This window comes from Myodes glareolus, chromosome 14 (assembly GCF_982192425.1).
Source record: "Myodes glareolus chromosome 14, mMyoGla1.1, whole genome shotgun sequence".
NCBI classification, from domain to species: Eukaryota; Metazoa; Chordata; class Mammalia; order Rodentia; family Cricetidae; genus Myodes; species Myodes glareolus.
This window is the reverse complement of record NC_142039.1, coordinates 5,484,003-5,511,504: the sequence shown is the minus strand read 5'-3', so window position 1 is coordinate 5,511,504 and position 27,502 is coordinate 5,484,003. Positions and strand designations below refer to the sequence as shown.

General features: G+C 42.9%; 1 protein-coding gene and 1 long non-coding RNA gene across 3 annotated transcripts in view; one reads left to right on the top strand and one right to left on the bottom strand.

Moving 5' to 3' along the window:
- Positions 1 to 2,387: 2,387 nt before the first annotated feature.
- Positions 2,388 to 8,583, bottom strand: LOC125417268 (uncharacterized). 2 transcript variants are annotated; one of them, XR_015005014.2, is made up of 4 exons: positions 8,446 to 8,583; positions 7,018 to 7,241; positions 6,084 to 6,235; positions 2,388 to 3,799 (listed from the first exon to the last, which is right to left on the bottom strand). It is a non-coding gene; the product is annotated as an uncharacterized LOC125417268 (long non-coding RNA). The 2 variants fall into 2 exon arrangements; XR_007237095.3 differs by having other exon boundaries at positions 6,084 to 7,241.
- Positions 8,584 to 9,036: 453 nt separating this feature from the next.
- Apbb1ip (amyloid beta precursor protein binding family B member 1 interacting protein) overlaps positions 9,037 to 27,502 on the top strand; it is a 98,182-nt gene continuing 79,716 nt past the window's right edge. Inside the window, exon 1 of the mRNA XM_048460665.3 lies at positions 9,037 to 9,170. The gene's annotated coding sequence lies outside the window, so the exon portion shown is untranslated. The remainder of the gene's footprint in view (positions 9,171 to 27,502) is intronic.

Sequence of the window (27,502 nt, the reverse complement as noted above, 5' to 3'; positions counted from 1 at the left end):
TTTCCTGCACTCTGCACTAGTTCATTCCTCTCCTTCTCTCCTTTGCTCCTTCACTTCTGTAAATGGATGTTCTCAAGTATCTTGTCCCGGGGAGAAATGCTGATTACCATACACCAATTAACAATATAGCTAAAACAAATGTGACTGGTTAGACCAGACTGTGAACTACAGTGTGGCGGTTCTGGCAGAAGTGCATGGAGGGGCTATCAAGTTAGTAGTTGCCAGAATGAATGGAAATCCTTCTCCCTTCACATACACATCCTCCTGTCTGGAGGCTCTTCCCTGATCTATACCACTGCTCAGCACAGACAGCCTGCTGGGAGCACTAGGCTTGCATAGTAAAGTTGTCCCAGGAAATGTGGGAACCTAAATGGCGTGCCCTTGTCTTCTTCTCGAAAGCCTCAGAAGTCAGGACTGAAATGTCAGATAGAAATTATCTGTAATCACATATAAAAAGAAAACAGAGAAGTTGAGTTCTTCTCTGTCTCTTTATGTGTCTGTCTCTCTCTTGCTGTTTCTTTCTTTCCACCTTTCTTCCCCCAACTGTGTGTGTGTAGATATGTATCTGTGTGTCTCTCTGTGTATGTGTGTATCTGTGTGTGTGCTTGTCTTTGTATATGTGTGTGTGTGTAGATATGTGCGTGTATGTCTGTGTGTGTGTCTGTCTGTGTGTATGTTTTTGTGTGTGTAGATATGTGTGTATGTCTGTCTGTGTGTATCTGTGTGTGTGAGTCTGTGTGTGAGTCTGTGTGTGTGTGTGTGTCTGTCTGTCTGTCTGTCTGTCTGTGTGGGTCTGTGTGAATGTAGACACTCAAGTACCACAGAACATCTGTGAAGGTCAGGGGACAACTTCGGACGTCAGTTCTCTCCATCCACCTTGCTTGAGGCAGGATCCCTCGCTGCTCACCACTGCCTACACATGGACAACGGACTGGGCTGTGAGATCCAGGGACTCTTCTGTCCATGCCTCCCACACCACCTCAGGCATGCGGAAATTATAAATGTACACTACTGCATACTGCTTGATGTGGGTTCTGGGGAACCTGGAATCTGCTACTCCATCCTGTGCAGCAAATGATTCACCCAATGAGCCACCCACTTCGCAACACAAATTCCTGTTTCCTAAACTTCAGAAACTCAGAAACTGAGCTCCATGGAGAAGATTATGACAGAGATATGACACGAGGGACTTAATTGCACAAGGGTTATTCCCTCAGAGACTATCTCAAAGAAAACAGCCTTGAGATGTAAAACACTCATCGTACAGTGCTCTCAAACCCCAGACTTTCCCTAGTTCGCTCCTCCAATATCTTCTTATCCATCTTCTGAACCCAGGAGCATCTTATGGTGGAAGAGAGCAGTAACTGGATCCACACTCCTAACATCAGGAAGGAGTCATTCTACAGTTCTAAACGATGCATTCGCTTCATTCTCATGGACCAAAATTATTACCACAGCCATGACCTGTAGGGCCCCCCCTTACTCCCTGGGGTGAGTCTGGAGGACTGTTTTGGTCAGCCAGCTAAGCTCCAGCTAGTTTCTGTTATCTCTGTTATAGCCTGGTGATTTAGCTGAAGGGCTTTGTTTCACCTTTGGTATGGTAATTTTCCACCTGCCCTGGAGAGTTCCCACACAGACCCACTGTCTGTCGCTGCTCTCTGCCCCTAACCCCCTGCCTGGGAAGGAGTTCCCACATGGCACCAGTTCCCCTCGTCCTCCCCCCCCCCCGGGAATTCCTTTACTGGGGCCAAGGTATATTAGCTTTGGAATAAGCTTAATAAAGTGGCATTTGGCTATCTCTTGACGAATGACCCAGGTCTCTTTGTGTGTGTGTCTTTTGTTCAATCTCCGGGCCTTTACCCGGACTCACAAGAGGAAGGTGCAGTTGTGCGCGAACTGTACCGAGAGGGTGATGCAGAATCGGGTGGTACAATTGGAGGCCCCACTGAGGAGTCTGCAATGCAAATCCCTCTAACTGGGCACATTACTCAAGATTCCGTGTTGCAGAAGAAAATGACTAATGGGTGTGAGCCATGTAAAATGTAGAAAACATATGTGAAATTCTATGCAATTTGAGCAGAATTCTGCTTTCCCACCTGTGTGTTAAAGTTTGAGTAAAGGAAAAGGCCAAGAGAGAACGGGAATAGAGAAGAGACCTGGTTTTGCTTAGCTTTTGGCTGAGACTACAAGGACAAGATTGTCACTCCAGAGGACAAGTACCTAGATTCCCATCCGACTTCCATGGAGGGAGCAACGTCCTCCATGCTCCACATCTGGACAGTACAGTCACCTACTGTGCCCAGAATGTAACAAGGGGAATGAGTAAGAAGGCCGCTTGTTTGTTTCCTAGCTGCCCAGACTCCCAAAATAACCACACAGAAACTGTATTAATTATATCAGTGCTTGGCCCATTAGCTCTAGCTTCTTATTGGATAACTCTTACATATTAATTGAGCCCATTTCTCTTAATCTGTGTAATGCCACGAGGTCGTGGCCTACCAGCAAAGTTTCAGCACTTCTGTCTCCAGTGGTGGCTCCACGGCTTCTCCTAACTATGCCTTCCTTCTCCCAGCATTCAGTTTAGTTTTCATTGCCTAACTCTATTCTACCCTATCAGGCCAAGCCAGTTTCTTTATTAACTAATGGTATTCACAGCATACAGAGGGGAATCCCACATCACCTTCTCTTTTCTGTTCAAATAAAAAGGAAGGTTTTAATTTAACACAGTAAAATGACATAAAATAGTTATATATTTTATCTTTTATCATAACTAAGGAAAACTAAAACTATACATTCTTTAACTCAATCAAAGACTCCAGAAGGATAGAATATTACCTAAGTAAACAATAAGTTCATTGTAAGAACTTCTAAAACACTAGAATTGACAGAGACATCTTGATGCCTTTTTGCTGCCTTTGGATAATCACCCAAAGTTCTTTTGTCCCTTTGGAGCATCCATTTTCAGTCTACAGGACCATAGTATCCAGCAGATTTTTCCATGAAGCAGGAAATTTCAAAGACAGTTCCACCTATATTGGCAGTTTGTCACTCACTTTCTTCTGTGTCCTGCAGAATGTCTAGAAGTCTCTTTCATGAAGCAGGAACCCCAAAGGATCATCTCACATTTAGGCAAGTTTAGCAGTCATTTTTCTGCAGGTCCTGCATGTCCAGTTCATCAAGCAGTCCAGGCAAAAGCAGTTTTTTGCCCAAATAGCTAGGAAACTCCATGAGGAGCTTCTTCAATGACCATTATCCTCTTGACGTAGATTGGTGCTGCCAGGAGCAGATGTGTCTCACTGTCATGAAAAGTCCTAAGTTCTTAAACATTTTAAATGCCATATTCTGTTGTCTTTGAAAAGTTTGAAGAATGCCTATTCACCTGAAATATATCTCTATACATCTAGGTAATCTAACTAACATGACTACAAGCTTGACTACTATAGATGACTATCTATTAACTTATATTTCTTAATTATACATTATATATTTAAATGATCTGAATAAATATAATACCTTAATCAAGATCAGAACTACATATACACAGTTTAGCAAAATTGACCTTAAATTTGTACCAATAAACCAAAATCCATACCAATGCAAATCTCTATAGTGTATCCCCCTTTAAATGTAAACAAACATTTATAAACAATCACTTAGGGAATTTGAGCATAGTTCTCTTCACACTGCTTCCTGATTTTTGTTGGGCAAAGTCTTTTGGGGGGATGTTCATGGCAACCTTTCAGAGGTCCTAGTCCATCAAACCACATTAGTCTGGAAGAATTCCACAGGTTCTCATCCTCTGTGGAAACAAAAGAAGAACCTCTTTTTCAAAACAACATATCCTTAGACCCATATTTTGAAATCAAGATACCTTTAAAGTATGTATGTTGGCTTAGCTTAACAGTTCCCAGAATCAAATGTCCCTCTGCAGTCAAAAACATTCAAAGAAAACACAATAATATACATAATCCAGACTCTCTGTGTATAGTCCATCTTTAGGTGGCTTTTATTTTTACTCCTTTTAATCTCTGACTGTCTGTACTCTGTTTCTTTAAAGACTTTATTTTATTTTTTAAACGATTTACTCCTTTTCCAACTCTCTCTACACTTTTTCTTCTCTCTCCCAACCCTATGTACATTTATCCAACACTATGACCCATATAGAGGTCTTTTTTTAAATCTGGATTTGTCTTTATTTCATATCTGTAATCTATTTCCAACCAGGACAGCTTCTTAAAATGCTAAGTACTTCTTTAAAAACTAAGTGGCAACCTTGCTGGGGCAAATGAAGCCTGCCTGCTTGCTCTGCCCAGTCCAGCACTTTGTAGCCCTGCCCACAGAGATTCACTGAGAACCGCACCCTGCGATTTGAATGGCAGACAATCATACCAGCCTGAAGCAAGAGCTAGGAAAAAGTCAGATAAAATTTCCTTTTAAATGACAATGAAAAGTATCTTAGAATTGAGATAAGAAGAAAGCTGAAATAATGGGAAGCTGTTAGTGGGAAATGATTTTATCAAATACCATTTTGTTGACTAATGTGAGCATAGTGCCAGGAGAGAATGACAATTTGTTTTTTATCTTAGGGAAAAACAAATTACAACCTAAAAGGAGAGGAGATTTTCATATGCTTCTAATTAAAAATTCAGTAATTAATTATTTTATTCTTTTACTCAAGCTATAAATTGTTCTTTTGACTTTTATGAAGTTTTCTTTTTGCTGTTGTTGTTTGTTTAGTTTTGAAGCAGGGTTTCACTGGGTAAATCCAGCTCACCTTGAACTCCTACCCTGTCTCAGTCTCCTGAATACCTGGATCACAGGTTATGTTTGGCAAGCCTTAGCAATTCTGCTTGTCAGATGACTACACTAGGCCTTGATGGCACTTACAACATTGATGGCAAATTTGAAAATGACAGCACAAGTTTCCCTGGGTCAGAAATTGTTCATATGGAATTTTCCATTTTGAACAGATTCCTTTGCAATCAAAGCCAAGACTGGAAGGAAACAAGACAAGAGAGTAGGGGAAGATAAAATGAAAAGCAAAGAGAGAGAAAGAGAACAAAGAGTAAAGGGCAATGGAAGGTCAACTAAAGTAAACTAGGGAAGAGTTTCCAAGGTACATTCCAATTCTTGAAGCCAGGGTGTAGCTCAGTGGTAGTGTATGCAGTGTGAGGCCCTGAGGTTAGTCCCTAGATCACCAAAGAAAAAGAAAAAGAAAAGAAAAGAAACAAATGAATAAATTTTAAAAAAAGAGGAGGAGGAAGAAGAGAAGACAAGAAGAAAATAAATTTTCACAATCGTATTAAGGTGTAAATGACACACAGGAAGCTGCAATTATTCCAAATGTGTGATTTTCCCAATTCTGATACACACACATCCACCAAAGTCACCACTGAACACAAGTTCACCACTTCTACCTCTCCCTAGCCCCTCCAGAGCTCTTCCTGTCTGCCCATTCTTCACACAATAAGGTTGAGTTTTAAGAAATTTATATGATGACATAATATTGAAATGTTTTCTGTTTTATAGTACAGCACCTTTCAGCATAATGGAGATTTGTATGTGTTCAATATATTGGTGTAGGAGGTTCTTCTGTCTATGTGCTGCTTTCATTGGTTGAATAAAGAAACTGCCTTGGTCTTTTGATAGGGCAGCACTTAGGTAGGTGGGGAGACAGAACTTAATTCTGGGAGGAAGGAAGCAGAGAGCCGCCATGAAGCTTGCCAGGTCAGACATGCTGAATCTTTCCTGGTAAGCTATGATCTCATGGTGACAAACAGATTATTAGAAATGGGTTGAATCAAGATGTGAGAGTTAGCCCATAAGAGGCTAGAGCTTATGGGCCAAGCAGTAATTTAATTAATACAATTTCTGTATGATTAGTTCAGGCAGTGTGATTAAGCTAGCTGGGCAAGATGGAACAAAGGGGCCCTATGCTCCCTTCAACAGTCTATCAATAGTTTTTCCTCTTTGGTACAGCTATGTTTCCACATAGCTGTGCTACAGGCTTACCAAACTTGACTTGCTCAAAATAAATGTTATTACCTTCTCCTGACGAAAGAGTCCTCTCCAGATTTCCTTACCTGGCATCTATCAGCCATCGTACTAGGAGCATCTTTCCAGGATCATACCTCATCCTTCCCCCTCACTCTGCTCATGTCCAGCTACCACGGACTCCGGCCAGCAGAGTCTGTAAATAGCTTCCTGATGCACCCATTTCTTTGTGTCTCCATGGCTACCAAACAAACAAAGCCATTATCATTTCTTTCCCAACTTTCTTGGAAATCTTCCCGTATCCATTCTTCTCTTCATGTTAGCAGTTTCCTTGTGATAGCCAGGGTGATTTCTCTCTAGAACACAATCCTCCAATCTGCAGCTTCAAGTCTTGTTTAACATATTTTTGTTATTCTTAGTATTTGAAGACAAAGCTTTGTCTTGGCTTACTTAAGTGCTTCCTACTGACCTTTCTATGTAGCCTGACCTCTGGCCTAGTCCCAGAGTCGATAGTGACTCCATCACAGTTTCTAACCCCTCTGGCATTCCCCAACCTCTGCCCTGAGCCCATCAGCAAATCATAATTCCTGCCGTTAGGATACTATTCAAATAAACTACTATTATTTTAATGTTGATATTTGTATTTCTTTCTGAGATAAAGTCTTATGTACTCCAGACTACTCTTGAACCTACAACCCTACTCCCTTAACCTCCCAAGTACTGGGGTTATAGGGTTAAATCTGTACATTGGGTTTAGCTACCATCGTTTTTAATCATTTCATCTGAACTGCTGCCAGAAACCAGTAAGAAGAAAATTAATTTAAATCTATCCACATTCTCTCTCCCTCCTTCCTCCCTCCCTCTCTTCTATCTCTCACCTCTGCCTCCCATTCAACTGTTTTCCAAGAACTCACTGGTCTGTATGATGTTTTCTAGCACAATCAATCCAGCACCTGGCTGCTATCTCCCTTCTCCTAGCTGTCCATTGCAGTCACAATACAACCCAAAGTCATCCACACTGACCACAAGGTCCTGCTTGATCTGGCTCCTGCTCACACTCTCTTCTCATCCTCCACCATTGCCTGCCTCTTCCACTCCACTCTAGCCTTGAAGTCTTCCTAATCATCTCTTCTTGACACAATGTATTCCATTGGTCTTTTCTTGACACAATGTATTCCTTTGGTCTTTTCTTGACACAATGTATTCCTTTGGTCTTTTCTTGGAATGCTTTGGTCCTTATCTTCTCGCTGCCAAAAAAAAAAAAAAAAAACCTCTCTGATCATTTTTCCTCTTCTGAGGATGTCCGTAGAAGGAAGTTCAGAAGGAGGTCCATTTGTTTATGTGTTGCTTTTATTGGTTAATGAATAAAGAAACTGCCAGAGATAGATGTGCTGAAACTTTGCTGATAGGCCACGACCTCGTGGTGACACACAGATTAATAGAAATGGGTTAAATTAAGATGTTAGAGTTAGTCAGTAAGAAGATAGAGCTAATGGGCCAAGCAGTGATTTAATTAATACAATTTCTGTGTGATTAGTTTGGTTCTGGGCAGCCGGGACCAACAAGTGGCCTACTACTACACTATCCTTCGTCATTTATTTCCTCAAAACCCATTACTCAGCATGCTAAATAAGCGCATTGACTATTTTCTGCCAAGTGTGCATCTAGCAAAGCAGCGATTCTTCTCAACACTTACAATGTCCTTAGATACTCAATATACAATTTCCCATTGAATACAGGAGCTATCTGAAATTAATTTGTGTGCCTTACCTATGTCTTCATGTTTCCACCACTTTGCTCTATAACAAACCCTTAAAGACACAGCAATGTAGAGAAAGAGAGAGTAATTCAATCACCATTTCAAATCATAACTGATTTTAGTGTCTGTGTTTTCAAATCTCCCCAAACACTTTGTCTCAGAAGTGAGTACCAGTCAATCCAATGTTATACAAACTATAGACAAACAAAAACAAACAAAGAACAAAACCCGGAAGCTGGGCATGAATACTTTAATCCCAGTATTCAGGAGACAGAGGCAGGAGGATCTCTGTATGTTCAAAGCCAGACTAATGTACATTGCAAGTTTCAGGTCAGCCAGTGTTAGACAGTGACATCCTGTCTAAAAATAAAAATAAAAATCTACGGAGGTTCTGCACATTTTACATCAGAGGAATTGCCAAGGAGATGGCTGAGAATAGACGCCTGCAGAGCCCTTCTTCCACCCCCACCTCCAGCAACAGACATTCTGGTGCTCCCAGCCAGCCCCCTGGGCCACTCCTCTGTCCACCCTACCACGCTGGCCCAGGAAGTCTTGCACAAAGGCTGGATAGAGGAAGTGCAGCAAGGGCTGCAGGGGCTGTTGCAAAATAAACTGTCCTCTTTATCTTTTGTGGAACTAATAGATCAGAATTGATCCACGTTGTGTGAAAATAAAAGAAACAGGAGACCAACCTCAACAGAAGCAGCGTCCTTTTGGTAGAACAATGAGGACCGGCAGTCTTGGGGGAAGTGGAGACTGCGCAGAAGCTCAGGGGGCTTACAGGGCAAAAAGAGGAACTTTTGAGGTGGACGCTTCCATCTTCACATCTCTTCCCCTGAAGTCTCAAAGTTGTCAATACAACGGGGTTGGCGTTGACCACCTCAGAAATGTCCCAGCCCCTAACTGCTTGTAGGTGTTATCAACCCGTGAACTCCCTTGTAGGGAGTTTCTCAGCTCGCCTGAAACTTCTGTCGTTAAGTCCTCAGACGAGCATCTGGGCTTAATCTTAGTCCTTATCTAATGGAGAACACAAAGACCCACTTGGGTGAGAAAAGGAGAGGCTTTCTCTTAACCTTGAGGGGGGTGTTTTTTTTTCAAGGTGGGGGACACGGGCTTGAAAAAGCCGTCCAAACTTGCCAAACTTGCGGAGTTCCAGAGGCGGAGCTTTGAGTCTGCTGTCAAGGCTCTGCAAGAACTTTGGTGCAAAGCCAGGAGTCTGCGCGGGAGGGACTCATAGCACTTCCTCCTCGAGCCCGCGTCCTGGCCTCCAGGCGGTCCCAGCCCAGAGAAGACAAGCGCGCGCGTCTCCGCTCAGCTCTGCCGGGTGCACTTCAGAGCGGCCTCGCGCATCTCGGCGCCACCCGGTGCATCGCAGGGCAGCCCGGCGCTTCTCCGCACAGCCCCATCAGTCTTCAAGGTAAGCAGCACACCAGCCCCGCGCTCCGCAGCTCCGGGCATTTGGGCGGCCACGCCGCGTGTCCAATGGGAGCGAACCCGCGCGACACAGGTCCTCGCACTGGCCACGTGAACCCGGACTCCTTGGCGCACCTCCAAGTCCAGTGCGCACCCCTTGCACTTGACCTGTGCTACGTCTAGAGTTCTCTCCTCTCTTGCCCCTGTTCGTTTTTTTACCGATGTAACGGATTTCCTGCTTAGGAAATGCTACCTGTCTCAGGCCTGGGACCCGTGAGCTGAACTAGTAGCCTGAGACAAGACACCCCTGGGAACGTTTTAGGCCACCGCACCGTTAATTGCTAGTCTGAGACTTTTGAGAATTGGCGAATACATACCTCAAAGGATTCCCTTCATTCACAACTTTGAGAAACTGTGGCTCTGCTTTTTTTGAACATAATCTTTCACTCTTAAATAGTCTCCTTTTCTCTGTAAAATGTGGTTAGGATGAGTTTGAATACCAGACACGGGTTTTCTAATTTAATTTGGAGTCAAGGTGCAGAAAATATTGTAAATCATGAAAGATAGAATGTCCTCGTATTCCCGAGAACCCGGGTACAGGCGCCCGCTAAGACTTATCACGTGTACCTCTTCTCTTTCCCTCGGGGAATGTATTTCACCCCGTGCTGAAGAGTGGCATGCGCTTTCCTGGAGCCACTCTGCATCTCGGTCCAAAGTTTTTGTGATAGAGATGCCGAGAAGCGGTGGGTGGATCCTCCATGTAAGAGAAGTGCTGTGTGAACGAAAACAAGGAAGGCACTACTTGTTTCTGAAATCTGGGACTCAAAAACACGAAACTTCAGAAATGAAACTTTGGGCTTCAGCCTTAACCAGGAATTGTGCCTTGTGGGCCTCACTAAGGCACAGGCGCATGGGCCTTGAGAGGAATGCTGGCTAGAAGATAGCAGGAGATGGGGAAAGTCCTCTGCGGTGTCCCTTCAGGTGGTGTTTCCTGTCTGCTCAAAGATCTGCCAAAATGCAATGTCATCTTCAAACTATCCCTTTTTAATTTGTACATTCTTACAGACGACTGTGGTTTTCCCGATACTTGGGAGCCTCAAGTTGTTACAGCACATCTTATACTATAACTAGACAAGGATGAACTTAATTAAATTACATTGCTTAAACCACACTGGAACTCAAGTAGTAAATGAGGTTATACCATGTGAGAATGGCGCCTTAACTGTGCTGTGAAAGGGCTGGGGTTGCAGCTGGGCTGCGCAGCCCATGCTGCCTGTAGCCCTGTGTCCTGTCCCCAAGGGGACAGGAGGGTTTGTTAGCAGAGTATAAGAACTGAATGACAAACACTTTTGGTGGGTTTTGTTTCTGAGAAATACCACTAAGAAGCAAAGCAATTTCTGGTCTCTAAGGAAGTTTGCCAACATTCCGTTCTATTGCATTTCAAAAGTTCCAAGTTACTGCTTTTCAAAAAGTGTAACTTTGAAATGTGTAGTTGATTACACATAATACTCACTAGGCTCTGTATCCGCCTGGCATGTTTTCTCTGAAGTGCTGTTTTCTGAGAATGTATACCAGTTCCCCACTGTAGTTTCTCCTTATGTACATATAGATGAGAAGCTCTAGATATTTCAAAATTATATGGTGAGAAATTTATAAAGTTCATGGCCATGAATGTTTGTGTTAAGCTATTTTGAATTCTCAAAGAGCATTGTTATTTTCCTTTATTTCTATTTATTTCTAGCCCTTTTCAATTTCATTTTATCTATTTTTATAAGTAAACCTTTTAATGACTCTACAGGGTGTTTTTGTTGTTGTTGTTGGTGGTGGTGGTGGTGGCTTTTTGTTTGTTTGTTTGTTTGTGGTTTTTTTTTTTTTTTTGCTTTTTTAGTCTATCACACCAAAATATTACAGGACCTCATGAGTGATCTTAGAAACTTTCAAAATAAAATAATTAAAAAAGACAAACATGGAACATTTTCGTTTCATTATACACATAATCTAAAGGTAATTTTATGCATTTTGTACAATTCTGCATATGATAAAAATTGTATATTGCAGCTAAGTAGCTGGGTGCCTTTTTCCCCCCCTTGGAGACACTGAATAAATCTCTGTGGTAGGTCTGTGTTTAAACTGACATGTCACATGAAGTTAGGTGAAGCTTCAAGATGGAACATTGTTTATTATTAGCATAATTGATATTTTCAGTATGAAAATGTATCTTTTTTTAAGTCAATTATCTCATCCCAAATTACAAGTCTGGTCAAGTTCAGGCATTATATGGCTGCAGATATAAAATAAACATAAATTTTAAGATTTAAGGTATTTGGTGGGGGAATTGGTTGTCTAGTGATGTTTATATGCTAAAGTATAGTTGTAATTATCAGGAGGCGTGACTTTCAGAGGCAGCTTTATGTATCTGACTTTGGGACTGGACGTCTCAGTTTGACACATTTCTCTGCGGAAGAGAGAGCAGCAGGAAGCACAAGGGCCACCTCCACCAGCTCAGGAACCGTACTGTCCTTCACAGGAAGGGCCTGAGGACAGTGGGGGATTAGAGACAGAGCTCTCACCACTGCATGTCCACTTCAGGGCCAAATTCTGTCACCATAGTTCAGGTTCAAAACATGCCAGCTAAATCAATTCCACTTCTCGGGGGTACCAGCAAAATGTCTCAAGCCCCCAAACCCAGTGTGCTCATTGGTCCCCATTCTAAGGCAGGAGGGGAGATAAAATACCGCACCAGGCCATCAAACTTCTCAGCGCAGACAATGCAACTTCAACTCAGGATGGTTTCCACACATTTCCTGAGCATTGACTATGAAGCTGGATCACTGAGAACCATATTATGAGACCCATTTTCCTTCTTTCTCTGTCAGCCTGGGTTTCTTTTTGATCACCATGTGGTGGTAGTATATAATACTTATTGCTTCTTATTGAACTTATTGCTTCATTATCCAAGTTCTTGAGACCAGGAGTTTCATGTTTTGGATACTGGAGGATGAGGGATAGAATGTTTGTATAAACATGTGATATCATGAGGATCGATTATGAGCATGGAATTCAATTGTTTCATACACACTTTATACACATAGGTAGATAGTAGTTTATGCAATGTTGCAAATAATTTTGTGCATGAAAGAGTTTATGTAGTTCAACTGACAGGGATAATGGGTATTGTCCCTTCTTAGGAAGGCTAAATAAACTTGGTTCTATGCCTATATATTTTCTTAACCTCTTTTTTATTTTTTATTTATGTGCATTTGTGTTTTGCCTGCAAAAAATACAGTGTATCTGTATGAGGGTGTCGGATACCCTGGAACTGGAGTAACAGACACTTGTAAGCTGCCGTGTGGGTGCTGGTCCTCTGGAAGAACAGCCAGTGCTCTTAACTTACCGCTGAGTGATCTCTCCAGTCTCCCGTGCCTGTATTTTGACACTGAACTATCACGTGTAGTCAGGTGTGGAATTTTCTGTTTGTAGCGTCATGTTGGTGCTCTGAAATGTTTCAGATTTTGGAAGATCTTGGATTTGAGTTAAGGATACTTGGCTTGTGTGGTGTACCAGATACTGAGGTGGCTGAATTATGACTCAATTGATCCGTCTTCGTCTAGACTGGTACCACGGTGGCTACTCCGCTGTGTCACTGACAAATGAAAGAGCAGAGAGTTTAAACAGTGTGCGTAGAGAGAAACATGCAGACAGAGCTGGTACTGACCTGGGCAAGTTTGATAAGACCACCCTCGGTCAAGCGCCAGGGCTCAGATGAGGGAAAAGATGGAGCCAGTCCTCACTGCGCTTGTAGCAGACAGTGCTAATTCCATGAGACTGAAGCTGTGTTCTGTATGACCCCATAGCAGGTCCCGACAGCAGACCAGAGTGAGGCAGGAGGATAATGGAAGACAGCCAAGCAGAACAAACACACAACGACACACTTGCTTTGTTATAGATGGAAGACAAGAGATATATCACCCTCGGTTTTAAAGTGATTGCCTTTATCTTTGGAAAAGTCATCTCCTCTGGCCTAATCATGTTTTCATTCTTATCTTTAGTATACTCAAATTTCTCTGGTGGCCTTCTGACTTGATTAAATCAACAAAGTAGTAAATCTAATCCTTTCTCTAACTCTACTGGAAGTCTTTCTGATTTGGTCTTATATCACAGACTCATCATAGATATCTCTGTGTGCTGGGCGGGAGATACGTGCTTAATTACAGTGGCATTGTGTTCCCACACAGGGGCTGGAAGATTGATGTCCACGTAACAACATCCTGTTAGGCTAGAGAGAAATTAAAGGTGACACTGTAACAAGTGAGCCGTGATTGGGTATTTTCCTTTAATTTTTATTATTAAAATTTTCATGTACACAAAAAATGACTATATATTCATATATACCTATATTATATAATGATATATATACACTTATGTATATGTGTGCAATGTACATTATATCTATAATGGTGTGTGTACTCTCCTCAACACCTTATTACTTGGGGTATCATGTCTCTAAAGATTAAGGTCCAAACATGCCAGCTCACCTAGGGCTACCTAGGACTCTCCTCCTCACACCAGGCCCTATTAATTCCCCTAACCATGTCTCCTAGACAGGATTACTATTGCTGTCAGGAAACACCAGGATTAAAGCAGCTTGGGCAGGAAAGGGTCTGTTTGATTTATGCTTCCAAATCACTGTCCATCATCCAAGGAAGTCAGGACAGGAACACAAGCAGGGCAGGAACCTGGAGGCAGGAGATGATGCAGAGGCCATGGAGGGGTGTTGCTTACTGACTTGCTTCTCATGGCTTGCTTAGCCTGTTTTCTTGTAGAACCCAGGACCACCAGTCCAGGGGTGGCCCCACTCATAATGCACTGGGCCCTCCCCCATCAATCACTAATAACAATATGCCCTACAGGCTTTCCTACAGCCTGATCTTGTGGAGGCATTTTCTCAATAGCGATGACTGCTCTAATGCCTGTTAGGTCTTTTCAGCTTGTTTAGAATGTGGATCCCCAATGTCTCCCTCACTGCCCAACCCCTTTGAGAGTACTAAGGACTCTTAAGACGAGCCTCTTTGTTGCCCCCTCAAGCCTCTAACTCTCGCAACATACACCCTTGTCAAAGACAAACCTCTAGCCCTAGGAGCCATTTTGCAGCAAGCCAAATCCAATGCCCTTACAGGAGCCCTAACACCGGCTAAGGATCTTTCTGCTAATGTATATTCAGACTCGAAATACACATAGAAGAGAATTCACTTACATATTATGATTTGGAGGGGAAAAGGCTTCCTCACTCAAAAGGGGACTCCAATAATCAATGCATCCCTTGTCCAGGACTCTTTGGATGCTGCCCTTTCTTCTTCCAACACAACAGTAATCAATCAAAAAGACTAATTCTCTCTCTCTCTCTCTCTCTCTCTCTCTCTCTCTCTCTCTCTCTCTCTCCCCCCAACAAAAAAAATGCTGATAAACTAGCCCAAAAATAACTCTTACACACCAGACCTTCATCCACCCTCTCATTTCCTTTTTGCGTACCATCACCCCAACTCCTGCCCTGTCACCCAGGTTCTATCACACATGCACCCCTTAATTCATCTATCTAATCAAACTCTAATTTCCTTCCTACACAGTCGTGTTCCCTTCAACCCTGAGATGGACAGCTCCTTAAAGCCAAAAAAAAAAGAAAAAAAAAAGTGCCCCAACATCCAACACCAAACCTCCTCAGTTTCCCTCTCACCAAACTCCAGGCCTCCCGACAGCCCATGGCCTGGCAGAAGACTTCTCCCCCGACACCTGTAAGGAGATCCAGGTGTCTCTCAACTGTCGTCGATGCCTTCTCTGGATGGGTCGAAACATCCCTACTACAACAAAGGTTGTCCCTGATTTGGCTGTCATCCTCACTACAATCAGATAACAATCCAGAATTCAAATCCTCTGCCTCCCAAAATGTTGCAAATTACTGAAAAGTCCCTTGTACACTTCCCATTTCCTTCTGTCAAGATTGAAAGGATAAACTGCCCTGTAAAACAAGTCTCAGAACTCACTCTGGAATTAAAATGGAGTTGGGCTAAGCTCCTGCCCCAGGCATTGCTCAATAGGAGAGGCTTACAAAACAAAACAAAAACACAACAAAACAAACTGCCATGAATAGCCAGTCCTGTGAACTTATGAAAGGAACTGAATGGAGGGAGTCAGCAACTCCAAGACTCCTTCTTCATGTGTTTAGATTTTGGTGGCTTTCATTTCCCCTACTGCGAACAACAAGCAGAGATGAAGCTGTGTGAGCCCTGTTAGTAAAGGTAGCGTAGCGCGATGATGACTGGACGCAGAGGTGGAAATCCCAAGAGTTCATATCCTTGAAGTCGGTTTATGGAGTTAGGGCTGGTGTATGTTTTAGATGAAATTTTTCTCAGTGCAATATAGTTGGAACTTTGATTTTTCTCCCTATTTCTTTTTCTTTTCTTTCTCTTTTTTGAGGGGATGGGGGAAGATTTTGAGGCAGTGTTTCTCTGTATAGCTTTGGAACTCGCTCTATAGACCAGACTGGCCTTGAACTGACAGGAATCTCTGCCTGTCTTTGCTTCTCAAGTGCTGGGATTAAAGGCATGTGCTGCCACATTCTGGTTTTATTTCAACTGTTTTTATTTACTGAGGGTCAACCAGGTACCAGTGGGAAAGATATAAAATATGCCTCATGCCCAAAGGATTCCAGCCCAGTGTGAAGATGCACCTTACAAATAAACACATGATAATACATGATGTGCACTGCTAGCTGCAGAACTCATGCAGTAAAGACAATAATGAGGGAGGAGGCAGTGTGTGTTGGTGGCCTAAGTGGGTTTTGAAGGAGAGGTATATCCAGGGGGCCAGGCGGAAGGAGGCTGCCTCAGACACCAGACACATGACACAGTGTAGCAGAGCTGGAGCAGAATGCAGTGGGAAAGGAAATGGCGCAGCCGTGAGTAATATTCAGACTGTATTCATGTGATGTGGTGTCCATGTCCAGGCATGAGTCAAAGGCTAGGTAATCCTGAACACTCCAGGTCAGAACTCACCAAAAATACAGTCCACTCCATACATGGAGCTTTGAATTCCCTAGAGGCTACATAAAACCATTAACAAACATAACTGTGCATTAATTCTTACACATATTTGATGAAAAATCTAAAAATATCATCTAGTGGATGTTAATTATTTAAAAGTATAGCAAATATAAGCAAGAGCGAAATTATTAACTGTGATTTTTTTCAAAGTTCTCCAGATCCATCGGGATTTGTGTGTACAGCATATCTGAGCTTAGCCACGGCTCTAGTGCCAAGCAGCTGGGGCTGGTGTCTGTGGGACTGGACAGGCAGCTTGGTGTACATGCAGCTGAATGGAGGGTGTTGGGTGAATTCTGAAGTCAGTCAAAGCAAAGGGGAGGGAAGAGTGTGTGCTATCGTCTGTCTCTAACATCTGATTTGAGTTCATATTTAAAACTTAAATGGTTTTGTTGTTGTTGTTTGTATCTTTTGTTTGTTTGTTTCTCTATGTAGCCTTGGCTGCCACGAAACTAATTCTGTAGATCAAGCTGACCTCAAACTCAGATCTGCCTGCCTCTGCCTCCAGGTGCTGAGATGAAAGGTGTGCTGCCCAGTTTTAAATCCCAAGTGTTAACACTCTAGCAGCAAAGCCAACCTCAGATTTATTTCCTTTTCATGCTTCCTCTCCACCCTTTTCCTCCATACCTTATATTTTGTGTTCTGCCTACAAGTGACAGGGACAGAAAAATAACTAGAAATTAACAGCCGAGCATGCCGCTCTAAAACCCACATCCGGCCAAATGTGATCTGTTGCCCTGGGCAACACTGCTTGTCGGCTTTCATTTCGTTCTTATTTTGGTTCACCTACTAGCTCACAAGCACAACATGTTGTCAGCAGCAGCATCTCCTTCCAGTGAGTCTCCACCCCAAAAACAAACTCCCCTCTCAGGAGAGGCCAGAGTCAGATTTGGGGTACAGAGCTAGAGATCCCTGGAGAAGGGAGTGAAAAGCCTTACGGAGAGGACAGTGTGTTCATCTCCTGTTCAGACAATGGAGTCTCTGGCCTAGAAACTGTATAAATGCTTGGTCCCATCAGAAAGCGTGAGTGTGTGTGTGTGTGTGTGTGTGTGTGTGTGTGTGTGTGTGAAATGTGATGGTATTGTGTGGACTTAAGAGTGGGAGTGTGTATGGGGGGGGCGGGGAGGAGGGAAACTGGTAATCTCTTTCTACTGGTTATTTTGAAAGAAGATAATAACAAAAAATAAAGAGTCCTTGGTATTAAGCTGTTGGCATTTGAATCTGAAGTGTCCCCCTCCAGGCTCCTATTTTGAATGCTTAGCCACCCCTCACCCCATGCCTGTGGTGCTGTCTTGAGACCTGTGGCACCAGCTGGAGGAAAGAAAGCGCTGAACTGGGCCTTTCAAGGTTATGCCACCCTGGTTCCACACTGATTATCAAATATCCTTATCCGAATTCACTCCAGTACCTGAAAACAGGCAACATCTTGTTGGAAATGGTGCGGGCAGAGCAAGGAGAAGAAACAGTGATCAACGTCAGATAGAGGCGGGGCTTAGATCTGTTTAGATGCAGACCGGAGCAGAGCATTAAGAAGCTCAGCAGAAGTACTTGGACTAGCATCTGACTTGTTTGAAATCTTCAGAACAAAACAAAATGAGAAGAAATTTCCCCTAGAGGTTCCCTTAAAATGAATCGGGTATCTCCCACATATGTGTTCATATTTGAAATAAACTTGTATTATTCAGATTTATTCAGATTCCTGCCAGCCACAAAACATGTCTTTCAGCCAAAGGATATCAGGTAGAAGCCAAGCGTACACAGCATTTCTGCTCTTTTGCTTCTCTCCCCTGTGTAGCAGCGCCACTGTGCAAGGGCAGTGAACACCAGTACAGTCATCTTTCATTGTCCATGGGGTTTCAGGATGCCACTGAGCACCAAAATCCACGGCTGTCCAGGTCGCCTATGTAGAATGGTGTAGTAGTTGCACAGAGCCCGTTCAAGTTTCACATGTATTTTGGATCATCTCTAGGTTACCTAACATCTCTACTATAGCATAAATGTTATAGAAATGGCTGTCGCAGTTGTTATTTAGGGAGTAATAACAAAAAAGAAGTCTGTATTAGCCGGGTACAGTGGTACACAAGTGTAATCTCTGTTCTCAGAAGCTGAGGCAGGAGGATGGAGACTTGAAAACTAACCTAAACTATATTATAGCAAGACCCAGTCTCAAACCAAAGAGAGGGAAATGTGGAGGAGGGGAGGGAGAAAGAGTCTGTGTGTAAGTTAAACAGTATTTTATTAGTTTTGGATTTGAGGCAGTTTCTGGCTAATCTGTATCACGGTTCCTTTCCCTCGTCACTCTCTCTTATCCACCCCCACGCCTGCTGGCCCCTTTCTTCCCAGATAGCTGCCCCTGCTTTCACGTCTTCTGCAAGAGGTCAGAGATTCCGTGTGTTCATGATGCAAAGGCATGTCATAGTCATGACAAGTTATAGTGCTCTTCCCCATCCCCTGGATATCACAGTCTGTCCACCACTCCCTGGGCCTGAGAGGGAGTGATGTGGATGGTCCATTTTAAGGCTGAGTATTCAAGCACCCTTTATCCTTAGCACCGTGTTGGGTTATAAGTCTTTTTTTTTAATCATTGCCTACTGCCAAATGAGGCTTCTCTGATTAAAGCTAGTCTATAGATATAAATATGAATATTTAGAAAGTCATTAACAACATGTCTATTTAGCAAAGCATATGCTGTTTCCCCATATGTCCTGTGACTTCTCCGGCCACCAGCTTTTGGCTGGGTTTACAGTAGCAGACATGTGTTACCTCTCATGGAAGTGGGCCTTAGAGTCATTAAGAAAGCAGTTGGTTACAGCACTGGGCATTTCTTGTCTATAATGTCAGTATTGAAGCACTCAGGTTAAATTGTTGCTGATTCTCCTCTCCCAACACCTTGCCTGGCACCTTCTAGCACTGGGCATGCTCATTAACAACAAGAAGTCTCCAGTTCGACTCCAGCTGATTTCTCTGCAAACACTTTTTTTTTTTTTTTTTTTTTTTTAGCAAATATTTTTCCAAGCTTGGTAAGATCATCAAATAGTGAGCCAACTGACAAGAACGGTTACCTATAGCTGCAAAATGTTTCTAAGACAGGGATGTGTCAAGAGTGTTGACCACCTGGATGAGGCCATCATGAGGCAAAGTGGATCGCAGGGCAACCATTTCTAAAGGAAGGAGTTTGTTTGAGAATGGGCTTTGTTTGAAATGCTCTTTCCTACTTGCAATGTTAAATTACTTTGAAAGGCACAAAGGAAAGAAACCAGACTGTGAGCCAAATGCTCGCCTTCTTAGAAGTTGGTGCATTGAAGCATTGTTCTCTACCAACAGTGGGAACTCAGTGATTTTCTTAAAATAATTGATATGATATATCATAAAGGCTTCTTTGGCTGTTTTCTCCCACTTTTGCCACTTTGATATTCACAACCACATCTGTGGCTAAGTTCAACTACTGTTTAAACCATGTTCTATTTTCTGTTCTCTTGTTATGCTTCTTTAAATCCCCTTTCAAGACCTGTGGAGCAAACAGGTGATGAAAATGCTGCCGTTCGTCTTCCTGACTCGATTTCTGACTATGGAATGAAAGGCTTAGACTGAGTTAAACTGAATCTATTTTGCAGCTCTTATGCTTTGACAGTCCCATAGCCATTCAGTCCCAAAGAAACGTACAGAGGCTTTTATTAATTATGAACTATTTGGCCTATTAGCTCAGGTTCATTATTAGCTAACTCTTACAACTTCAGTTAACTCATAATTCTTGTCTATGTTTGCCCATGTAGCTTGGTACCTTTTCTCAATGAGGCATTCTCATCTTGCTTCCTCTGTATCTGGCTGGTGACTGCATCTCTTCCTTTCCTCTTCCCAGAATTCTCCTCATCTTATTGTCCCACCTATACTTCCTGTCTGGCTCCTGGCCAATTAGCATTCTATTAAACCAGTATGAGTGACAAAATCTTTGCAGTGTACAAGAGCATTCTCCCATAGCAGTACATGAAGTCAGGGCTATTCAGAAAGTGAAGAATTTGTGACACACACAAGGTCCCACAGGGAGCCAGATACATCAATGGTGCCTTTCTATTGCAGAAACTTCAAAACAAAACAGCACAATGGAGACAGTAAGGAGGCTCAGCGGGTAAAGCTACCTACCTCCAAACATGACAGCCTGAATTTGATACTGGAACTCACACAGTAGAAGGAGAGAACTGACTCCTACAATTTTCTTCTGACCTCTACGCATGCACACAAAATAAATAAAAATGTAATTAAAAAAAAACAGTATTTAAAGATGTTTCTTTGATTATACCAAATACATTCTTGTAGAGAAATAAATGATGAATGTTTATCCCTTACTTTAAATAGACAAAATCCTAAAGTGATATTCAGGCTTGTACTGTTATCTAAAATATCACTGTTTTCATTGCCATATTACACACGAGAAAACTAAACCAGCAGAGAAGTTTGTTTGGAGTCATCCAGTCAGTAGGCGAATTGACTGAGTGCAAGGTAAATGGCGAATGCGTAGACGAAGACACGAGACACTGCCTGAACTCACAGAGTGGTATGAAAGGCAGACACACTGTTGGTAATGTTTGCCCTGGAAAGATGGGCATGGTTGCAGAGGTTGGAGCAAGGCAAGCACTGACTTCCTGTTCTCGGTGCTCACAGTCCATGATTTGGGAGGCAGTGAACGGCGACTGTGAACATGAACTGTGGAGTCAAGCTAGGGCATAGGCAAGCCAGGGCACAGGCAAGCTAGGGCATAGGCAAGCTAGGGCATAGGCAAGCCAGGGCACAGGCAAGCTAGGGCATAGGCAAACAAGCTCCACGTCTCCGGTGTAACCTCTTTCAGGTCTGGAAATTAAGTGTCATGTTGTAGGTTTCGAAGCCCAGGTCTGGCAAACATTGCTCTGACAGGCTTTGCTCTTCTTTCCCATTTCCCCCTCCTTGCTATAAACCACTAGATTGATTCCTAAAGCTAGCCCCAAGGTCTTTTCCCTTATTTGGTCACTTCCTCCTCTTGAGGCTGACTACCAGGGTTTAGCCATCAAAGTATTGAAGTCCAGCCCCCTTTGGCTCGCCTAAATACCATGCCCAATTAAATTTAAATACCTTATCTTAACATGGGGTTTCCCCTCATACCTTCAGAAACTGTCATTTTCCTATGGGTCACATCTGTCTTTTGGGACAAATATCTCTGTCCCCTTTTCCTTGTTCCCTTCCCCTTCTCCTCTGTCCTCTATCTCCTGTGTTTTCTCTTATTTCCTTCCTCTGGGGCAAATAAATCTCCTTTGTGCTGAGAACTTGGCCTTGGTGGTCCTGAGCTGATACTTTTCCTTTCAGGTTTGTCTGACCTGAATAATTGTTCCCTATGTTATCTATGTAGTTTCTGCCACTACATACAGTAATACAAGCACATTTTGAACATTAAGTGCCATTGGTAGTGCTATGTCTAGTATTAATGGAAGAGAGGTGCAAAATTTGTTCATGTATCATACATAATAAAGGACATGTTGGAGAAGCTACAGAGATGGCTCATCCCTTAAGAGCACTTACTGTTCTTGTAGAGGGCCTGGATCCTGTTTCCGGCACCCACATAGTGGTTCACAACCACCTGTAACTCTTGTTGCAAGAATCCAATGTCCTTTTCTGGTCTCTGCCGCCTCCTGCACACACACACACACACACACACACACACACACACACACATATGCACTTGCACAGTGTATGTGGATCCACACAGACTCACATATACTCATATAAATAAAAATAAATATTTTTAAAAATTGAATAGAGAGAACCTAATTGAGGTGCCAAGCAAACTGCTGCTGCAGGACTATAACCAAGGGCAGACTATTGGAAGGTCGCTGAAGATCTTAACCTTGGCTTATGCAAAATGTAAGACTTAAATGAGTGGAAAAACTGAGAAAAAACACTGCAGAGGTGACGTGAATTATGTGCTTACACATGTGGGACCATTCGGTAGAGTGTGGTTGACCTATGGGGCCACATGAGCAGCACAGATGGGGCTCAGTGGGTTATTGAGAGAGGGGCAGAGAGCCAGAGAGAGAGAGAGAGAGAGAGAGAGAGAAGTTGGGAGGGAATGGAGAGATGGGGATGAATATGATCAAAATGCATTATATGCACATATGAAATTCTCAAAGAATGAATGAAAATACATTTAAAAGATAAATGGTATGTTAAGGGAAAAACAAATAAATTACACCATTTTCACTTTCAACAGTTTTAGATACCTGTAGGTAACTGTAATCTGGAAATATTAGATAGAAATTTTCAAAAATAATTTATAAATGCTGAATTTCTCACAGTACTGAGTAAGAAGGTGAAGTCTCCCACTGTCCTGCCAGCATGCCATCATCTCTCTGTCCAGGGTGCTCACAGTGTGTATGCTCCCCACCCGCTAGCCACTGAGCTATTGTCTTTGTCCAGGGTGTTCACAGTGTGTATGCTCCCCACCCGCCAGTCCCTGAGCTATTGTCTAGGTTATCAGATCAAAAGTTGTCTTTATCAGAATGCATATGTTCAGGTGGCCTCTATTTGATAATGGCTCCTAAGTACAAGAGTAATAATGCTGGCACCTTCCCTATAGCACAGTTTATAATTGTTCTATTTTTGTGTTATCTGTCATTGTTGCTCTAACTGTGCCGAATTTTATCAATTAAAATGTCAGAAGTACGAAAAGGGATCTGCTGGTCGCAGTCTCGGGTATCCACCTGAGTGGGTCAGGTGTGGATCTTAGAAGGTGATCCTTGGACACTTCCCTGTAAGCAGAGGTCTAGTGAGAGGAAGAATATGGGGTGACTACTGAACAGTGTGCTGGGATGAGTTCATCATCTTCTCTGGCCAGCGGGGGAGAGGCGAGTTTGACCTATGTGCTTGGACCAGAAGCACTAGTGCCTCCACCATCGGTCTGCCTTTCTAGACGGTGCGCACTTGCTTGCCTCCTTCTGAGCTTCACTGTTCAGATATCCTACTGACCCAGCCTTGGGGAGGGACTGCAGGACAGATTCCCTCGTCCCAGAGGAAGGCCTCAAGGTACAGTTGTCCCTGGTGAATGCTGACTTTGGAGAACCAAGCAATGTAGCCACAATTGGATAGCACATGATGAAGCCACGAGAGAACAGCTTCATTTGGGGCTGGGGTCTCTGCTGTAGGGTTTCATTCATGCCGCCCAGGAGTCTGTGGAGACAATGAGTTCAGCTCTGCAGGATGGTAGAAAGTTTACTAACAGGCGAATGAGGCGGAGAAACCAGTCTATTGCTTAGCTAACTGAAGTGGAAATGTTGGTCATGTACTTAAGTACTATTAGTGTGTTATCCAAAAGAAATGCCTGTGTTGGTATTTCCTATTTAAAGCAGGAAAGTTGCATATTAAGTTTCATAAAGCACATGAAATACATAACTTCAAGAATTTGTTTTACTTTCTGTTGATCTGCTGGTTCTAGATTCTGCTGTTTGGGAACTCAAGGGTTTTATTGCTGCTGCTGCTATTTTCAGTGCTCAGAGTTAAACTCAGGGCCTTGTGTACCTTAAGGATTTTGTGTGCGGATGTGTGTGTGTGTGTGTGTGTGTGTGTGTGCGCGCGCGCGCGCATCCATGTGTATTTAAGGCAGAGATCAGAGATTAGGGCAGGTTAAGCAGCGGTGTTCCAAAGGGTATCCTCAGTGTAAATTGACTTTGGTCGTGTCTGGTTCCTTAAGGCTGAATCATAAATCTACCCGACGTTCCCTTGAACTGGTATTGTAGTTCTATCATAACCTACTCCTATGATTTCCATTGATCACAGATAATAGCTAACTAATACAAATATTTGCACAAATCATTCAATAACTATTTTTGCTGAATAGGAAACAGTAAACTATTACACTGGGGAAAGAGATGGAGGAGAGTCAAAAGGCTCAGCCTGGATTGCTTAGTGATTCCTAGGCCAACCTGGGCAGAAGAGACAAGGGGACCTTGTCTTTTAAAAAAAATCCATCTCTGCTTTCAGTAGCATCCATTTAAAAAAAACTAAGACTAACATTTTATATTTAAAAATAATATAAAGGCATGGCAGTGGTGGTGCACGCCTTTAATCCCAGCACTCGGAGTCAGAGGTAGGAGGATCTCTGTGACCTTGAGGCTAGGCTGGTCTACAGAGCTAGTTCCAGGACAGTTATGGATGTTGCACAGAGAAACCCTGTCTTGAAAAAAATAAAACAAAAACAAAAACACAAACAGAACTAACTTAAAATGGGTCATTTGCCTAAGCAAAGAAGCTATTAAACTCTTAATGAAAAAATGGGATTAGATTTTCATGACCTTAAATGAAGCAATTATTTCTTAAAATACAAAAACCACAAACAACAAAAGAGAAATACATAATTGGGTCTCCAACCAAATTAAATATTGTTTCTGCTACAGTGTCTTCAAGAAAGCAGAAAGGCCACGTAGAGTATGGAAGAAAACATGTGTCACGTCTCTAAGAAGGACTGCTGGCCAGAATATTCAAAGAATTCCTATAATAAAAAAATAAAAAGATAATCTACTTCAAAACTTAACAAAGGACATTAACTGATATTTCTCCAAAGAAAATATGGAGATGCCTATTTAAGTATATGCCAATACATTCAGCATCCTAAGAGAAATGTAGATCAAAAGCAACGAGAGACTTTACATCCATGAGGATAGCCGTAATCAAAAGAGAGGAGACAGCAGCAGATGTTGATGAGGCTGGGGAGAAACAGGAATCAGCCTAAATATCCATTAACTGATGAAAAGAAAAGTGTTTCTTATCCATACTATAGTTTATACTGAGTGCCAGAAGCCAGATACAAAAGAAAAAGCAATCACTGTATGACTCCATTTGTGTGAAATGTCCAGAACCCACAAATGTATAGAGAAAGTAGCTCGGTGGCTGCTTAGGGCTGGAGTGAGTAGGGTGAGTGGGGACAGCGTCTTTCAGAGGAGAAGAAAGTGTTCCAGAATTAGATTGTGGTGGTAGTTGCGCAACCTAAAACTGTGCAAAAGCCAGGATTATACACTCTTTTTTATATTTATTTTTTAAAAGAAAACAAACTATCTTTTTTTTCATTATCCATACCAATTCAAGTTCCCACTCCCTGCCCTCCTCCCACCCCCTCCACATATCCTTCCACCCCACACTCCTACTAGATGGATTTCCTTTGTTCATCTGCATTCAAGGAGAGACTGAGAGGACACAAAGCTTCAGAAGCCAACTGTGCTCTGGATTCAGTCCACTGAAAGAGCTGGGGATTTTTTTAGGATAGTTATTAATGGTAGGTTTTATGAGGGAACCATGTGGACGTTTGAACAGTGACATCCAAGAGTTCATAAAGATTAGACAACAGACAGATTTTAAGGCCACACTGAAAAGCTTCAGAGTAAATCCCTCAGATTACAGACTTGTTCCAAAGCTTTCTGAAGCTAAACCGCATCTAAGAAGAACACGTGACTTCTAGCTGCTGATTTGGGGGGCGAGTCTGTAGGTAGAGAGGCAGTACGCTGATGTACTGTCGTGATGACCATAAAGACCTGAACCAAGAAGGGAAGGAGCGGGACAGCCTAAAGAGAAGGCAAGACTGACAAGACAAATCAGCTCTCTCGAGGATAGGTAAAAGTTCTTATAGAAGATGCTTAGGTCTATGAGTCAAAATAAAGATAACTGGTCTGGTTATGTGTTTTATTTTAAGGACTGAAGAGATTATCTGGGGAAAGGGTGCTTGTGTATAAGTGGCTCTGAGCTGGAGTTCAGTTGGTGAATCTCTGCCTGACGTTTGTAGATACACACAGCTGTGGAGTCAGCCTGTTAGTCTGTCTTCTCAGAACCCTTTCTCCCCTTGTCTCTTCTGCTTCCTGCATCCCTGCATGACCTTCTGTCTCATATCCTCTTTCTGGCTTTCTCTTCAGCTCCCAAGATAGCCTCAGACTCGTATCTCACTAGACCGCAAGCCAGGGGAATTCTGTGTGGGCTGGTGAAGAGGCTGGTGGGTAGCCATGTTGCATCTGAAGCCCTGCTGGGATACTATCCTGGGAATGCAAGCATGCCATAGGATGCGTCATTGCAGGATTTAAAAGTGCAGCAAGGTGGCCCTGAAGTCATAAGAGCAGGAAAGCTGTCCCTCCTCCTTACCAGCTGCAGCACTTTGGATAGTGCACCTCACCTGGGCAACACAGTAGAGCTGGCCCTGATGGTACAGGTGTGACAGAGCCGATCCTGAGGGTGTGACAGAGAACCGGCCCTGCCCCTTGCTCACTGCAAGGGATGAACTAGCCAGGGCAATGCTGGAGAGCTCACCCTGCTGGTAAGGACAAAAGAAAGCTGGCAGACTGACCAACCCTGCAACTGTCCAGGCCCAGAATCAGAGTTAAGAGTTGGCCCACCCCAACACCCACCCCGTCTCTGATCTGCTGAAGCACATGAAGAGGCCGGTCCTGCAGACCCAAAGCTGCCAGATCTCCATGACATAGGGCTACAACAGCATATCCAAGAGGAGCCCCAGCGAGGGATCACGCCTTTCTGGGAAGGATATTATAAGGTACTATAACAAACAGTCACCAACCATTTAGGCAAGCTTTATTTATTAAAATACAAAAGAAATATTAGCTACAGCCCAGCATAAGTAGTGTAGCAAAACCAGAGGTCTCACACCAGATCAATGACCCTTTGAACACTTGCAAGTAAAGACATAGGGACAAAAGGGTTTAATGCATGACTCACTGTGTCATACTACAGCTTCCATGACGAGATTGAGTCTTCCTTTTTTTTTCTTATTTTTTTCTCTTAAATTTTATTTTACTTTATGTTGAGGGGTTGCAAGGCAGAGGGCAGATATGAAGGGGAGAGGAAATGAATGGGATGGAGACGCATTGTGAAAGACACAAAGAATGAATAAAAAAGAAAGTTTTAAAAATCGCAGTAAGAGAAGGAGCCTTAGATGAGTCCAACTGCGATGTCGCCCCTGAAACCCCAGAGACAGAAATAACCACACCGTAAGGCAAAGGCCAGGGAGGGCTTACCCCAAGGTTCTCCAGACCACAGCTAAAGCAATTGTATTTCGAAAGGGCAAACTTGTTGGCACACTTACTTCAGAATATAGTTTAAGTTGCATCATTATTAATATTTGTGAAATGTAAGTATTTTTACTAAGGCCTTGTCAATACAACACTGTGGGAAACAGGGAAAGCAAACAGAGCCAAAGGTTCAAGTGTGCAATTCAACTTTAATTAAT